The sequence below is a fragment of the Pongo abelii genome, chromosome 12, assembly GCF_028885655.2.
Source record: "Pongo abelii isolate AG06213 chromosome 12, NHGRI_mPonAbe1-v2.0_pri, whole genome shotgun sequence".
NCBI lineage: Eukaryota > Metazoa > Chordata > Mammalia > Primates > Hominidae > Pongo > Pongo abelii.
In genome coordinates, this window is record NC_071997.2 from 76,291,546 (window position 1) to 76,310,457 (window position 18,912).

The 18,912-nt window shown below is 38.2% G+C and overlaps 1 long non-coding RNA gene across 1 annotated transcript; it reads left to right on the forward strand.

The window, feature by feature from the left end:
• The first annotated feature begins 1,410 nt into the window (after nt 1-1,410).
• LOC103889844 (uncharacterized) lies at nt 1,411-17,117 on the forward strand. The gene is made up of 2 exons (XR_654208.3): nt 1,411-1,483; nt 13,718-17,117. It is a non-coding gene; the product is annotated as an uncharacterized LOC103889844 (long non-coding RNA).
• The last annotated feature ends 1,795 nt before the right edge of the window (nt 17,118-18,912 follow it).

Genomic DNA, 18,912 nt, shown 5'->3' on the forward strand with positions numbered 1-18,912 from the left:
ACAGTAAAAGATTTTAAACAAGTATTTCCAATTTCCCAGTCCCATGCAGTGAAACCTCTGTCTCCTGACTTGGAACCTATACCTCCTTCACCATAGACAGCATGCTGTCCAAATGTCTCAGGGTTCTCTGCAGGCAGCACAGAGGGCTCTACTAGAGCCCCTTACAGATGACCCGAAATAGTGCATGGGTTGGAGGAGTGTCTCACATAACCTGCTCATGAGTCCTTCATTCCCAATCCTTTCATATTCATATGTACACATCTTTATTGTCCTTGCAGCTTTGTGGGACTAACTGGTAGCTGTCATGCTATTGCGTTTATATCTAAAGGAAAGAATAATGTGTTTAGAAAATATTGATATGCTATAGACATCTCGCCCCCTATGGAGACTGCAGTTCTGTCAGTCTTTCCAAGTATTCCTTTTACACAGGACTCCATTGGCTAATTTCCTCATTTACCTTCATTGATGTCATCTGTGGAAGTGTTAAGCAGGCATGTAATTGTAATAATGGCAGCTCACATTCTTTGAGCATGTACAGGTGCTGTGCTTAGTGTTTTGTCAGCATTATCTCATTTAACAGAATTATGATCCTAATATTTTAGATAATGAACTGAGGATAAGAAGGGTTAAGGAACTTACTCCTAATCAGACAGAATTTGTATGAGGGCAATCAGATTCAAGCCCTGGTCCAGTGGATTCTCAACTTTTATACTAGCACCCTACATACTTCCTCTGGTTTTCATCACAACTAAAGAGCACAAACACTTGCTGAAAGCCTGAATAGCCCCATTGAGAATAGCTATGGAAAAGCTTTATGGCAAGGTGTCATTGTGGCTAAAAGTTTGGAGTTAGGAAGCCTGAAGCTCAAATCACATCTCTGATACCTAAAGCCTGTTAATATATTGGAGCCTCCGCTTCCCTGGTGAAACAAGGGTAATGATAGCACCAATATTATAGTTCTGATAACTAAATGAGAAAATATCTAAAACACACTTAGCTTGATGGCTGTGGTGCTGCAGAGACTTGGTAATGTTCATTTTTGTTTCTATTAAGCCAAAATAAAATAGACTACTCCTTTCTGGTCACCCCCATTAGCAACTTATGGAGACAGAAACTAGTAAGAGTTTACACATTTAAAAACTATTGGCTGAAATAGAGTCATCACTTTTCAGAGCTCCCACCTTTCTCTAGCACATTTAAATGTCTACACTAAAATGACACTGCAAAGACTGCCCAGTAGGTAAAATGAGGAAGTGATATTTATGAAACACCTAATATTTGCAAAGCTCTTTGTGACACACAAACAAGTATAAATCTAAGACGTTTCCCCCATAGAATTTTTGGGCCTCGTTATGTAATAATAGGATGTTTTGCAACAATAATAACAACTGCAATGCAAAAAGACAATTCAATACAGGAGACCTTGCAAAGCAGTGTTTGATAGATCCCCTTTGGTGGGGTACAAATATCACTCTTAGCTAAGGTAAGATCTTGCAAGCCAGAAAATATGTAAAGATTAAGAGGGAAGAAAGGAATTTAAGAAAAGGGTAAAGACTGTAAAAAATAAACACAGGGTACCCGGTGATGCAAAATCAAGGAAGAGAGGGGATAGAGGCGGAAAGGCAGATTGTATGTAAGTGGCTGTAATGGATCATGTGTGAGGATGTGGTGGAACAGGAGGAAAGTAGACAATGAGCTTCTCACACCCCTTCTGCTCTTTACTCAGGAACCTAGCTAAAGAGCAGGGGAAAAAAAAGAGCCCTACCATAAAGGGAAATCATTAAAAATCACTTTCTTTGGGAAATCTCAGCAGCACTGTGTCTTGAAAGAGACTTAGGGTGACAACTGCTCACCACCTTAAATCTGCTCTGAATTTGGAAGTCATTAAGAGAAGACATGAGGCAAATAGTGAAAAGCACAGTATTAGTTCATAGGACTGGTTGGAAAATTGGGCTAGATCTCTGACCACATTTTGAAACTAATGCCCCCTTCCTACAAATTAAGGTTATTGGCCAATTAGGGGTAAAATTGTACAACCACAGGCTCCCGCCCCACCTCACCCCATTCCCCATCCAGGACAGGTCACTGCACGCTGCAGAGAAGAAGACCATACACATAGCTTGTGCAGGTGGTTCTGAAAATAAGACAGAGGAAGGTCTCAGTGCTCCTCTCCTCCTCTCAATCCCACCAGTCAGCTATAGAGCCAGGAGAGAAGGACAGATGTTTCCCTCCCAATATTGGCCCCTGTTAGGGAGTGAAAAGTATATTTTATAGGCCTAGTAGACATCCAAGGAGGTAGAAAAATACGTCTCTGTCTCTCTGTGTGTCCATCTCTCTGTTTCCATCTCAATAAAAGTTTGATATTGCAATAAATAACAACTAAAAGACATACTACTTTCTGTATTTTCCCTAGGTATTTATTATTGAGGTTTTGTTTGTATCAGTTAACTAGTATGTTTTTTAAATGCCCTTCTGTGTTCTATGGGGGTTGCATTCATTTCTGCTATTTTTCTTTGAGTCAACATCTCACTCGGTCACCCAGGCTGGAGTGCAGTGCGGCAATCACAGCTCACTGCAGCCTTGGCCTCCCAGGCTCAAGCAATCCTCACACCTCAGCCTCCCAAGTAGCTGGGACCACAGGCACATGCTACCACGCCCAGCTTATTTATGCTATTTTGAATAAGCATCACAATTTCACTTTCTGGAAAAACCAAAGTTAGTGGAATTGCAAGTGCCGTTTTTTATGCCTCAGACTTTGCAGGTTTTAACATGTTGAAATTGGGGATAACATATAATTTTTGGACTTTATAAAGAGAGATTGGAAAAGAAATCATGATATATTTGAATACCAATGGTACTTGAGGATTAGTGGCTAAATTTGAACCAAATTTCAATATCCCTCCCAAAGATCAAAAGGAAATGAAATCTATCAGTGGGAATAAGCATACGGTTTTTGGCTTGTTTAGAAAATGTAACTAATGTCAAAAACCTATGCACTTATCTCTTCTTTTCCCTGTTTTCTCCTCCCTGCCCAATTTGAAACTTCATTGTCTCGATTACCTCAGCTAAGCATTGATCTGATTCCAGCTAACATTATTGAGATGACTGGTCGACAGCCCCAAATAGCCCAATGTACATTTACATTCCAATGATGCACTTGTTCACTCAACTGACACAGTTGGATGGAATGTTGATCACTGGACTTAGCTAAGCTCTCTCCCAGTGTAGACCACAGTGACTCTTCTAGTCACAAATCTTCCAGAAACAATAATTTGCTTTTAATATTCCAGTTGCTCAGGTTGGTGCCAGGGTCAGTTAAAAGAAAGAGCATGGTCATGCCATTTCAGGTGCAGGGACTTCAGTCTCAGACCCAGGTGGTCTAATCACTTGATTTGGGGAACTTCTTATGGTCTGGCCCTCGTGAGCTTCAAGCCTCTGAACTGGGAAATTCAAACATTTCAGGTGCCTGAGGGGCCAACCATTAAAAGACATATTTTGGAAAGAGACCCTTACCCATTTGGCTTAGATTTATGAGTATCCTGAAGTATCAATCTCATTAGTATTAATATTCCAACAATATGATAATATGATAAATTAACTTATTCCACAAATATTTATTAAATGCCTACAACAGTACCTATTAAATAGTAAGTATTCTGAAACTATTTATTGATGTGTAAAATATTTCTGGAGAACTCACTATATGCAGACTCAGTACTATGTTCCCTGGATGAAATGATTCCTAAATAGAAATAGGAGCCCTTACTCTGACTATGAAATCATTTGCACACCAAGAGCCTCTTCCTTCCTCTACCCCTAACCATTCCCACCATTTCTAAAGAGACAAGTGATCTAAAAGCTTGAACAATGTGCCCATAAATCTATCTCTAAAGCTCTGCTCAACAGTGTGTCCTCCCCTGGGCCCATTACAGGAAAATATGCACCATTTGAAACCTGAACCATCCACTGTCATAGAGAAATACATGAATCAAAAGCAGCTGGCCCTCAACAAAATCTAATGCTTGCTGGCTCAGCCTCCACATAAGGCCAATCACTGTTGCCATATTGGTTTGCTGAAGAGTAGAGTCATCAAAAGCTGCAAGGACAAAAAACCAAACACCGCATATTCTCACTCATAGGTGGGAATTGAACAATCAGAACACATGGACACAGGAAGGGGAACATCACACACCTGGGCCTGTTGTGGGGTGGGGGGGAGAGGGGAGGGATAGCATTAGGAGATATACCTAATGTTAAATGACGAGTTAATGGGTGCAGCACACCAACATGGCACATGTATACATATGTAACAAACCTGCACGTTGTGCACACGTACCCTAAAACTTAAAGTACAATAAAAATAAATTTAAAAAAAAGCTACTGCCCAAATAGCTCTTGTACTGCTAGGGAGCTTCAAGATTAAAATATTCCTAGTACTTCCCTCAAAAATCTTCTCAGCTGGGAACCTTCCCTGACACTCTCTTCCCCCTTTTCTTCACCTAGAACCCCTTTGTTCTTTGCACCTTCCCCCCACACTTTGAAAAACTGTCAGTAATACTACTTATCACATTCTGCTAAAATTACTAGTTTGCATGCTTACCTGAGTTTCCTGAGAGCAGTTACTCTGGCTTCTTCATCACTAAAGCCTTAGCATCTCACATAATAATAGCCTAGCACATGGAAGATGGTGAATAAATGATTTTCAAGTAGAATTTCTTTGTTCTTAATGAGTCAATAAACAAAATATCACTTAGTCAGAGCCAGTATACTATATAAGCATTGGAAGTCTCTGTTCAACCTGCTGTGTACTCCCCAGACAGTCCCAAAATCCTTGTCATAGTTCATCATTATATGCAAAACCTAGAAAATATTCTGCCCAGTTTTTCTACAAAATAAAACCACATAATTTTAGAATAGGTGTGTGACCTTGACGATCTTATACAAATCCCCTAATTTCACAGATAAGAAATCTGAAGTCCCAAGTAGGTAAGTGAAGGTCACACAGCTAATAAATGGCAGAAAAAATGATGAAATCCAAGGCTCCTTGCTCCTTTGCCCATGCCTGGTTACTAGTCCATGATCCAGATGCAGCTTGTTGAAGTCCCATTTCTTCAGGGGCTCATGAAGGGACTTGGGGGAGCAGTGGTCATTGAGCTGGATTCAGAAAGATCCACTAGTGGCTCTAGTTGTTTTTTCTTTCTGGGGCATTAACACTGGACAAAAGCTGTCTTAGTACAAGGAGCAAGAAAGGGAAAACGTGATGGAAATCTAGCTAATGAGATACAAGGAGGCCTTTTAGGACAGTTTCAGATTTGTAACCTGCATTCAAGATAGACTACCCTTGGGTCAGATCTTCGGTAGCGACTGAGCTTCAAAATAGAATTTTTGAATTTATCCTGGTCTGAATCTGTGTCCCTAAAAGAATCCAGTATACTCCCCGCCTACACACACAGACACATGCGCACACGCGCGCGTGCACACACACACACGTATCCCTAGCACTCTAGCATTCAGGATCTGACACTCAGTGCTCGTATGGTGCCACACAGAACCCTAAACTGACCAGAACCCTAAACTGTCAGTTGCATGACTAACACTGCTTAGGCATCTCCAGATATCTTGCCCTGTGTCCTCAAAACAAAAAGAAACCATGTCCAAATGCTATGAAGCTCCGCAAAGGTCAAGATAAACACTGACACAGAGCACAGGAGAAATTGAGCAGCAAAAGCACCTAGGCAAGAGAAAAGACAAATTAATTTCCTTACCAAACTTTCTCCTCCTGCATAGAATGAATGTGATAGATTCTCACTGAACTAAGAGTTATTGCTTCTCCGCAGGTACCAATCTGTGATTCCAGACATGCTCACAAATTGGTACTATATTCACAACAGTTTCGGAAGCTGAATATTTCATAATGTTAAACAATTCATATTACTCTTAAATTTATCTTTATTTAGCTCTAGACATAAAATATGTGGAGAATACAAAAGTTTTTTACATTGGTAACCAGATGAACTTTCAGTGTCAGAACTGTGAATAATTTTATATTTATAAAAATAGATTTTCAAAATAAATGGCGAATGTCAGTTTTACCTAGAAATTTTATGAGCATAACAATTATTTTGTTATGCCTATTGTATTTGTATTTTGCCCATTATTTTTAATAATTCTTTGATATTTTAGGAGAAATATAACTTTTAAGATATAGTATATAATTTTTCATATTTATATGTACTCTATTTTTGAACAAAATATAATCAAATTGTATAGTTTGCATACAGATACATTTTATTTTTAATCCTTTAGCTCATTTCTATAAATAATTAAATTATAAAAAATATTAAGTATAACAACAAAATTAATGATTTTGCTAAAGAGAAAAAATAGATCTTATGGAATAATGCGTAATAATTTGTTAACTATGCATGTTTTTTGTTTTTGTTTTTTTTTTGAGAGGGACTCCCGCTCTGTCGCCCAGGCTGGAGTGCAGTGCGCGATCTCGGCTCACTGCAAGCTCCACCTACCGGGTTCAAGCCATTCTCCTGCCTCAGCCTCCCGAGTAGCTGGGATTACAGACACCTGCCACAACGCCCAGCTAATTTTTTGTATTTTTAGTAGAGACGGGGTTTCACCGTGTTAGCCAGGATGGTCTCAATCTCCTGACCTGGTGATCCACCCACCTCGACCTCCCAAAGTGCTGGGATTACAGGATGAGCCACCATGCCCTGCCTAACTATGCATGTTTTTTATTACTCATGCAAACAATAATGGCTTATCTACAGAATACCAAGGCATGAACAATAATAATTAAACTTAGTCATCTTTAGTGTTTTTCCAACTTTCTATTATATAAAAACCACAGCTTCACCCACATTATTTTTATTTCTTCATTAGGAATGTATATCTGTCAAAGAGGAAAGTCAGAACATGTTTTATTGAAATCGTTAGCTTGATTTAGAACCTTTATGTGTATAGACATATGGTTTGTGGGCCTCTGTTTGTCCTCTCATCCCAGCTGCTGAAATGTTAGGAGCGGCCAGTGTATGAGTCACCAAAAGTTAACATAAAGTGATTGAAGCCCCAAAGTAAGCCAACAACGAAAGTAGGAAAATAAGTCTCTTCCCTTCTCTTGAAGTCAAGACTCTGTTTTTTTGTTTTGTTTTGTTTTGTTTTGTTTATTTGTTTGTTTGTTTGAAAGCTCCTAGTCTCAGGTGCAAGCACACAAGCACATAGGCCATGGTGAGTCAGCGTTACCATCTATGAAGTCAGTATCCAAGAAAGACCTACTGAGCTTTGCCAAATGTTCCTAGGAGGACTGGTCTGTTTGGATGGATGTTGTTTGTATCTGTGTTTAAGGGCTCCAGAAAGTACAAGGAATACAAAACAACAATGACACTTTTCATGTTTAGAGGCCCCGCCTGTGGCTTCCATGTCTTGATTGTCATGGGGACTTGAACGTGCTCTGCCCAGCAAATTCCCTGCCTGCATGTGACTGGATGGTCTCAAGGGTGTGACTATGCAGTGTGTTCATAAGGCTGCAGTGAAACATTACTGTTCTATTTTTGGTTTTCATTTCAGAGCCCTCAAAGAGAAATGCATTAATCTTCCATCTGTAGATTAATGTCTTACTTTTTATTTATATTTTATAAATCTTTTGCCATATCTTTTCTTCAGTCTCCCAAAACAACCTTAATCGTAGATTTTATGTTATTCTTCAAAAAATATAAATTATTAAAATCTGGTAAATATTCTCTCCTTGATATTTTTTACAATTATTTTAAACAATTGGGGCTGCCTGGGTCTGTCTTCAAATCTTATCATCTTGTATTATTAGAAGAGAGTCTTGTATTATTAGAAATCCACTTACCTTGAGAAAACTTAGATAAACAACAGCAAATGAAGAGAGTGACAGCATGAGCAAGAAGGGAACCCTATTTAAATAGAGCAGGTGATTCCCCCTGACCCACCCCCAAACCACCCTCAACTCTGTCCCACTCACAGAGCGCATGCCTCAGTGAACTTGAGTTGGGAGCCATGAATCTGCCATGTCCTGGGAACCAAATATGATTCTAGTATTTAAAGACACACCTTCTTCAGGCATTACCCCTAAATGTAAGCCAGCCACATTTGAGACTCAAACAGAGTCAGGATTCAGTCGCAAAGTCAGAGGAAAACAGCCAGTGCTGGGTGTTTGGAAGGCAGCATGTTCCTCTCCAAAATACTACCCTCCTCTGCCATTTTCCAAAGGTAATTTTGACTAGTTATGATTTTTACCACATACACCAACTTCAGAAGTAAACCTTTATATATGGTATGAATTATAGTTTTACATTCAGCCCTATTCTTAGTCAGTATCACGTTCATGTTTGATTCATCTATCATATCCCTTGCAGCCCCCAGTGCAGTGCCTCAAACATGAGGTGTTTGAGAAACTGTGAATAAATAAGTTTCCAAGGATTGAGAAACACCTCTCTCTGATGGCCCCTGTAATCCATGTAACAAAGAAGTCACCAGATGGCTACTATCATATTGATACTAGCTAGTTTCTCCAAGTGCGGTGCCCAGATCATCTGCTTCAGAATTAATCAGGATTAGTTAAAAGTATTAAAAGTAAATTCATGGGTCCCACCCTATGTCTCTTGATTCAGCTCCTCTGGGAATGAGGCCTCAGAGCTGGGCCATCAGTGTACCTCTAAGGCTCCTGAGATGATCCTAACGTGCTTGCAGGGCTCAGAACCATTATGTCAGACACTCTTTCTCCCACTTTAGCCCATTTACAATCTGCAGTATTAGCTACATTCAGCTAACAGTAGATGCTAGGGAAAAAGGGGAGAAGATCAAGGAAAGCAAAACAACATACAAATGTCAGGTCTGTGGGAAAGCTAAACCCTGGGCAAAGTGCTGCACGGCATGTGCTTTCAAAAGCAGTCAGCATCAACGTCAAAATAACTGTCTCTCACCAGGCTGGTAAGAGAATGACATTTGATGGATGTGTCAGAAAGAGGCTCTTTGCTACCTCATGAGTATCGCCTATTAGCAATTTAAATTGAATCCATGTTGCTATTCCCAGGACTGGCTCATGGTGCACCTCATTAAAATTAGAAGAAGATAAATTAATTCCTTGTTTTAGAGAACAAAATGTTTGACTATTCCCTGGAAGAAATAATATCTATTTTGAATAAGTTACTTACATAAAACTATATCTATTATCTGTTATATGCTTCCCAATAACTATGTTCCATAAGTAGGAAACCTACTACTGTCCTCATGTTAGACAGGGTAGAGCTGGGTGGAAAAGATAAAGTAGCCTCCTCAAGCCACATACCTAGTAAGTGCAAGATCCCAGGTCTTCTAACCCAAATCCATTTTTTTTCTCACTCAAGCTTATCAATACCATACTTCCTGTAAAAAGAAAAAAAGATTCGGATTACTTGGAAAACTCTCATACGCCTGCATCTCTCTTATGAAACTTATTACTTTCTCTTTTATATTTTACAATTACTTACAGAGCCAGATATCTCTGACTCTTCTACTTAAAGAGGGATGGTATATGTCTGATTCACCTTTATATTCACCACAATACCAAGCCCTAAAAAACGGTAGGTAGTGAATAAGTGTTTCTTGGGTAATTATATGAAAATAAGAAACAGATATATTTAATTTTTCACATTGTAAAACTTTATTTATTCATTTATTTTCTTTATTTATTCTTTAAAAAAAAACAAGGATACATGTACAGAACGTGCAGGTTTGTTACATAGGCATACATGTGCCATGGTGGTTTACTGCACCTATTGACCCATCCTCTAAGTTCCCTCCCCTCACCCCCTACCCCTCAACAGGCCCCAGTGTGTGTTGTTCCCCAATCTGTGTCCATGTGTTCTCAATGTTCAACTCCCGCTTATGAGTGAGATCATGCATTGTTTGGTTTTCTGTTCCTGTATTAGTTTGCTGAGGATGATGGCTTCCACCTTCATCAATATCCCTGCAAAGGACATGATCTCATTCCTTTTTATGGCTGCGTAGTGTTCCATGGTGTATATGCACCACATTTTCTTTCTCCATTCTGTCATTGACAGGCATTTGGGTTGGTTCCATGTCTTTGCTATTGTAAATAGTGCTGCAATAAACATACATGTGCAAGTGTCTTTATAATAGAATGATTTATATTCCTTTGGGTACATACCCAGTAATGGGATTGCTGGGTCAAGTGGTATTTTTGGTTCTAGGAATCACCATACCATTTTCCACAATAGTTGAGCTAATTTACATTTCCACCAACAGTGTAAAAGCATTCCTGTTTCTCCACAGCCTCGCCAGCATCTATTGTTTCCTGACTTTAAAAATCACCATTCTGACTGGTGTGAGATGGTATCTCATTGTGGTTTTGATTTGCATTTCTCTAATGATCAGTAATGTTGAGCTTTTCTTCATATGTTTGTCAGCCAAGTAAATGTCTTCTTTCGAGAAGTGCCTGTTTATATCTCTTGCCCAATTTTTGATGGGGCTGTTTTCTTTTTTCTTGTAAATATGTTTAGGTTCCTTGTAAATTCTGGATATTAGACCTTTGACAGATCAGTAGACTGCAAAAATTTTCTCCAATTTTGTAGGTTGCCTGTTCACTCTGATGATGTTTCTTTTGCTGTGCAGAAGCCCTTTAGTTTAATTAGATCTCATTTGTCAATCGTGGCTTTTGTTGCAATTGCTTTTGGCATTTTTGTCATGAAGTCCTTGCCCATGCCTATGTTCTGAATATCATCTAGGTTTTCTTATAGGGTTTTTATGGTTGGTGTTTTACATTTGAGTCTTTAATCCATCTTGAGTTAATTTTTGAATAAGGTGTAAGGAAGGGGCCCAGTTTCAGTTTTCTGCATATGGCTAGCCAGTTTTCCCAGTACCATTTACTGAATAGGAGATCCTTTTCCCATTGCTTGCTTTTGTCAGGTTTGTTGAAGATCAGATGGTTGTAAATGTGTGGTGTTATTTCTGATGTCTCTGTTCTGCTCCATTGGTCTATATGTCTGTTTTGGTACAAGTACCATGCTGTTTTGGTTACCATAAACTCATAGTATAGTTTGAAGTCAGGTAGTGTGATGCCTCCAACTTTGTTCTTTTTGCTTAGTATTGTCTTGGCTACACATGCTCTTTTTTGGTTCCATATGAAATTTAAAATAGTTTTTTCTAATTCTGTGAAGAATGTCATGGTAATTTGATGGGAATAGCATTGAATCTATAAATTACTTTGGGCAGTATGGCCATTTTCATGATATTGATTCTTCCTATCCATGAGGGTGGAGTGTTTTTCCATTTGTTTGTGTCCTCTCTTATTTCATTGAGCAGTGGGTTGTAGTTCTCCTTGAAGAGGTCCTTCACATCCCTTGTTAGCTGTATTCCTAGGTATTTTATTTACTTTGTAGTGATTGTGAATGGGAGTTCCATCATGATTTGACTCCCTGCTTGCCAGTTGTTGGTGTAAAGGAATGCTTGTGATTTTTGCACATTGATTTTGTATCCTGAGACTTTGCTGAAGTTGTTTATCAGTTCAAGAAGTTTTGGGGCTGAGATGATTGAGTTTTCTATATATACAGTCATGTCACCTGCAAACAGAGATAACTTGACTTCCTCTCTTCCTATTTGAATAACTTTATTGCTTTCTCTTGCCTGATTGCCCTGGCCAGAACTTCCAATACTGTGTTGAATAAGAGTGGTGAGAGAGGGCATCCTTGTCTTGTACCGGTTTGCAAAGGGAATGCTTCCAGCTTTTGCCCTTTCAATATGATAGTGACTGTGGGTTTGTCATAAATAGCTCTTATTTTTTTGAGATATGTTCCAAAAATACCTAGTTTATTGAGTTTTTAACATGAAGGGATGTTGAATTTTGTCAAAGGCCTTTTCTGCATCTATTGAGATCATCATGTGCTTTTTGTCTTTGGTTCTGTTTATGTGATGAATTATGTTTATTGATTTGTGTATGTTGAACCAGCCTTGTATCCCAGGGATGAAGCTGACTTGATCGCAGTAGATAAGGTTTTTGATGTGCTGCTGGATTCAGTTTGCCATTATTTTATTGAGGATTTTTGCATCAATTCATCAGGGATATTGGCCTGAAGCTGTCTTTCTTGTTGTGTCTCTTCCCAGTTTTGGTATCAGGGTGATGTTGGCTTCATAAAATTAGTTAGGGAGGAGTCCCTCCTTTTTGGTTGTTTGGAATATTTTCAGAAGGAATGGTACCAGCTCCTGTTTGTACTTCTAGTAGAATTCAGCTGTGAATCCATCTAGTCCTAGGCTTTTTTTGTTGGTAGGCTATTAATTACTGCCTCAATTTCAGAGCTTGTTATTGGTTTAATCAGGGATTCAGCTTCTTCCTGATTTAGTCTTGGTAGGGTGTATCATCCAGGAATTTATCCTTGTCTTCTAGATTTTCTAGTTTATTTGCATAGAGGTATCCTGATAACAACTGGCATGCCCTTTTCTTTAAGAGCATCCCTCTCTGTTCCTCTTACAGTGCCACTATAACTAAAATCATTACTAACCTTGTTGCCAGTCCAGATTTTAAACAGAAATGGGAATTGTATACCAGGAATCAACTACGGCTTAAGAAATCAATGTTTCAATTCCAGATCAAAATGTTCTTTCTTTTAAAGTGAAGGGACAAATAGACCACAGCTCTATCCTTAACAAAGAAAAAGATTTAAAAAAATTATTTCGGCTGGGCACGGCGGCTCACGCCTGTAATCCCAGCACTTTGGGACACTGCGGTGGGCGGATCACGAGGTCAGGAGATCGAGACATCCTAGCTAACACGGTGAAACCCTGTCTCTAATAAAAATACAAAAAATTAGCCGGGCATGGTGGCAGGTGCCTGTAGTCCCAGCTACTCGGGAGGCTGAGGCAGGAGAATGGCATGAACCCGGGAAGCAGAGCTCGCAGTGAGCCGAGGCCACTGCACTCCAGCCTGGGCGACAGAGTGAGACACCGTCTCAAAAAAAAAAAAAAAAAAATCAGGATTTTTTTCACTGGGAGGAGTGATGAGTAGAGCTAGAAGGGGAAGTTGGAAATGATTAGTTTCCAGATTTGAATGTCAAGTACAGAGTGTACTCACTTTATAAAAATTCATTGAGCACTTTATATTGAACTTAAAGTAAAAGTTCGCTCCTGAAAAGAAGTGAGACTCTCTTGGCACCATTTAACAATGGTGAATAGTACATTCATTCAAACAAGCTTCTACTGGATATGATGTGGGGGATCATTTCTCCACAAATCGGAGATTTTAACAGCCATGTTTCACATCTGGTCAGAATTCAGGTGCTTGTGAGATGTTCCTTTGATTTGGAATTTTTCTACATTCACATCTCACTTTCCTCTGGGTTTTTACCTATTATACAGAGCCTCTTGATACTATCCATACTCAGTCCTCTTATTATCTCACTCACCCATGCACCAAACACTCCTCACGGCATGGACTATATCTCTTTGGTTTTGTGATCCCTCCACCCAGCTTGGAGTAAGCCCAAATTAAGTATTTAATAAACGTTAAGATTCTGAGATCTTCAAGGGCATGGACAACATCCCTATCTGTAGAGAGACTTGTTCCTCTGTACCTGGCCAGCCACAATACAGGCAGATATCAGAAAGCCTCCTTTCACCTCTGGTGCCATTATCCTCTAAAACCATCAGGGCCCACAGTTCATAAATAATTCTTTCTATTTCTTTCCAGAACCACAAAGCATTTTCAGAATTCATAAATGGAAAAGTTCTTTCAAGAACAACATGAAGAATATTCCTAATCCAGTGGCTCCACATGCAAACTTTGCCTCCTGACCACCCAAGGCATCATTTCAGTCAACTACCTCTCCTTCTGGAGCCTAACTTTAGAAAATGCTTCCCACATTGTCTCTTTTAGAAGACAATTTTGATACATGATGTTAGAGGAAACAACTACCTCAACAAGTTTGAAACTCCTTCTAGAAATTGCTCAGCAGCAACACATACAGCTTTTCCAGTAAAAGCCCCTATTTGACAAAAGCGAAACTCCTTGGCCCCACCTGGTGGTTGCTGAATCCAGTAAATTCACCTTTTGCATTTAAGACCCTATCAGAAGGTGTACTTTGTCCTTTGACATCTATGGGGTTATAGACATTGAATCTCCTTGGATGATGAAGTGAGGTCTCATTCCAAGTGCTTAAGATAATGAAACCTGTATGAGGACAGACGATGCAACATCAGCAATTTTTGCAGTGCTATTAATTTCAGGTGGCATCTTAATTCGAAGTAGGTTACGAGATAAAATACATGAAAAAGATACTCCAAATTTAAAACAGGACTTTCATGCAATAAGCATAAATGCTTCCTCTCTAAGTTAAGATCTGGGGCATAGTCTGTAAATTTTAGATGCACATTTTCCTCTTTTGATACCAATGTCTGACTATAGTAAACCAATAATTCTGAGGCCTCTGATTGAACATATTGAACCTAGCAAATATTTGTACTTCCGTCTCTTAAACCCATTGAAATGACAATAAAGATATGCAAAAGGATAGGATATGAATAGGTGAAATAATTAGGAAATTCTCTTAAAAATGCATGGCATATGGGATTACACTAACAGATAAAATAGAACAGAGAAAAATAACTATTCAGAGTACAAGAGAAGCCTCAAGAGAAGCTGCAGTGAAGGTGGGATCTGTTACTCTGTGAAGAGACCCCTGGCATTGGGAACCTGAAAGAGAGTAGACACCAATAATGCATCTGGCTAAAGAATCTGTTGGCTGGCTTTTGGGTGGTGCATAATGAAGAAGGTTTATGTTTCTGATGTCAATAAGAAAAATTAAGGGAAACTAGAAATTCCGGGAAAAAGAAAATGCTGTACAAAAATTCATGACGAAAATATGAAGCATTATTATAGGAAATTTATGGAGTCTAAGAAAAGAAAATCTTGACTTAGAACTTGAAATATTCTACTTTAAGTAGATGTGATTTAAGAACATAAATTATATCTCCTCTACAGTTGCACTCTGGTTCTGCAGTGAATAATATTGAGCAATATCATAATATTATAAATGATGTTTATCTATCTTTGCTTCTCTGAATCAATATATAGACAAAGCGATGAATACTTAATTAAAATTTCCATTCAGAATGTAAATGTTTTAAACTTTGGCAGTATAAAAGCAGTGGTAGAAATGATGAACAGTAGGAGTTAGAGGTGGGAAGGAGAGATGGGAGAGCATGTAGGAGTGATAGACTCCATATCATACACTGTGATATGTCTGAAGTTGACAGAACAAGAAATAAAAGTCAAACATATTGTTTAAAGTATAATCAATAGAAGAACAAAAAGAAAAATGGGAGCAGATACAGGGAAAAAGGAAGCAGAGTGGTTGCTATGAGTTGAAATAGTAATCTTTTACAGCAAACAGTTAAAAGACGAGCTTAAGTTGGTAAGACAAGAAACAGATATTAATGTTGTATGAAATAGATATTTCGAGTTATAGTGATAATCCCTGGAAGAGCTAAAGACAGAAAACATCATGGGTGGTAGCCTCTTGAGAACCAGGCTATGGATAGTGGAACTAGACACACTTTTCATCTGGCACCCTTATTTTTTATTGACATTTTATTTCCATGAGCATGTACTTCTAAAATTCTGATTAGTATGCTGACATTATAACATCCCAAGTTTTGAACATTTTTGATTTTCTAATCCTCAACCAATGAGGCAGTGACTGTATATAATGATCAAAGCTTGACAGCAGGTTAAATTTCCATGGTCTTCAACTCTCAGGTGAGTGGCCCCTCACTAGAGCTCTCCAAGTCTGACATATATTGCCTTCAGAACTGTAGAAGCAAACATTTCTGAACTATTTCCAACTACCTACTTGTTTGTCCTTCCAGGATTACCAGTTTTCTATGGATGTCATCTTCTCTTACAACCAAGCATCATAAATCCCTCATAGGTCTCCTTCATGAGGTGTGCCGTTCAAGTCCGAGAATGCCTCACTTTTAATGATCAGAAAAGAAAAAGCTGACAGAACTGAAATCTTGACAATAGGAACTTTCAACTTTCAGCTCTAGCAGAGGGTATTAATTTCACTTCTGGAGCACACATAATCTAAGAAACTTCTGAATCCTAATGACAAGGATGGGAACAACAGTTATTAAATCCTATAAATATCCCCTCTGCCTAATTATATAGCAAAGCCAAATGCTGAAGAACCACAGGATAAAATATAAGGCTATGCATTCCACTTCCAGAGATATGAAGCTGCCATTTTTTCCTTCACTCTCTGTCTTCGTCCAGCCTCCAAGCATACCCCTAGCTTCACTTGACCTTACTTGGTTGAACATATCCCCAGGATCACTTCATTTTGCTTGCTTTAACATGTTTTCATACCACATCACCTTACTTGCTTTAGCACATAATACTGAGAGATGAATAAAATGAAAACTGCAGCTGAAATGATCAAAACTGCTTAAAGGAAAAAATACTGAAGTTTGCCATAGTAAGAAAAAAAAGAGCATAAATTTTGAAGTAATACAAAGCTGTCATAGGGTTTCAAACTAGGAAGTTCAAGTACCTTGGGTAAGGTCACACAGCTTGCGAATATTAGAGTCCAGCCCACAGTTGTTTTCTTAACTAAATAATGATTAGGCATAAGGGAGATGATCATCCTCGAACCTATAAATCTACTACAAACTTAATGAATATTGCCTGGCCTGAAAATTGATGATGGCACAAACTTTTTTCTACATATTGGCAAATTTCTACTGAGGTTTCTTCTAAGCCTTGATGGGGTACTTAAGTTCAGGAAAATAAAAATATGGATTTTTTTTCCTCATATAAACCACAAAGAGATTGGGACAAAAATCATTCCATCTAATTACACCAATCACTGAGAAGAGTAAATACAAGAGTGTTTTATTTCTGAATATAGAATTATTTTAAAGGTAACCTATTTTGATTCCAACATTACAGAATTAACATAAAGTATATATTCCCTAAAACACGTCAAACTTTCATCCAGTTGTCCTCTTCTTTATATAGCTAAATGTGAAAATGTAAAATGTATTAATTATTAAGGGGTGCAGTAAAAAAAATTAAAACAATGCCTTAAATCTATACTAGCCACTTCTATAATATAAGCTACACTATTTTACGTCTAACCTTGGGATTTATATTGCTTGCTAGAATTAATCTGCTAATAGGTTACATCTTATCAGGCAATACCAATTGGTATTAAGCTGATATTAGAGCTTCACTAATAGAGCTGGTTGTTTGGAGCACTATGTTAAGAAGGAGTCTGATGTTGTCCACATTTAGTGATAAGGAAGACCCTAATCAAGTCACAATATTTACTATGGAAGCAAAAAGAGAGAATGACAGTATGTGTTTATTATCCTTGTCAGGTACTCAAATCTAGCACATTTTAAAACTCTCAGTAGTTTTGTATTTTTTAAATTAAAGCAGTCTTACAAGTTGAAATTCTATAATATAAAAACTCTCCTTAGACTCAAGAAATTACCAAAATTAGCAAACTTGTCAGGACTACTCAAGCTGCCCCAGGAAGAAGATGGATATATTCCAATACAAACACCAACGTGTCATTTGGAGTTCTGGAGGGAAAAATCAAAGGAATCAAATGACTTGGTAACCAAAGTTCTCTAACTTAGCACCATCCTTGTCTAAATCCAGTCAATATCTCTAGGAGTCATAATTATACATAGACTAAAAGTATTTTCTTTAAAATTTTCTTTTTAAATAATTGAGTAAACAGAATAGACAGCTCAGTAACAAACCCATATGAAACGTGTATATAAAGTTAACATATAATCAAGGAGAGATCATGAATCAGTGGGAAAATGAAGCATGATTCTGGGCCAGCTAATTAGCTATTTACATTTTATAAAAAAAACGTTCAATTAGATCCTCATCTCACACATATGTCAAAATAATTTTTAGGTGGATTAGAATCCATGGATTCTATGGATTAGAACATGTCTATTATACATTTAAATGTAAAATGTTATATCTTTTTTGAAGCCTACAAAAAAGATATAAAATTTTAATGCTCTCTGACTAGATAAATATTTAAGTTTAAATGCAATGGAAGTAATGACAAAGAAAAGATCTGAGCTGTAACTACCAAAAAGTTTTAAACATATGTATATTTTAAAAACACTTGAGCTATAACTACCAAACAAATTTAAACATATGTATATTTTAAAAACACCAAAGCAAAAATTGGAAGAAAAAACTAAAGGAAAAAAAACCCATTTAAGTAAACTGCTCTAGTAAGAAATGTTTTGATTACCAAGAGCAGGCATCTATTCAAATGATTTCCCTGTGAAAAACTTATGGAGAATCTGACTGAGACAAAGTATAGGAAGTATAGCTGTATCTCATGAGAATAGGAAAATGGTTAGGCAGCTACTGTCTCCATCTCCATTCCTCACTTGTCCACATGGTCTCTTTTCTCTGGCCCTGCACACACTTCCTTCTTTCTTTCTCCTGAGGAGAGAAAGAAAACCATGCCTGATCCTCCTCTACAACTTTAGTTTGCATGTGGCTTTGACTGGCTTTAGTGCCAAATCTGGCTCCAGAACCCAGCACCATCTTATTGACCCAGTCCTTCAGGCCCTTAGTCCCAAACTTCTGGGAAGACAATATAATAGGCCCAACTTGGCTCGGGTGTTTACATATGGTTCAGTTAGGTGTGACCACTGGGGAAGGGGTTGTCCTATGGACATAGAACTGGTAAGGCCTACCTGCTTCTCAGCAGGTCTGGGTGCAAAGCATCTTCAGTCAATGGATGTAGGAGGAGCAGACAGCAAAGACACTACACATTTCATGGAATATAATGAAGTTCACATGGAGCTTCATCATAAGAAGTTAAGTGGGAAAAGCCTACTGTA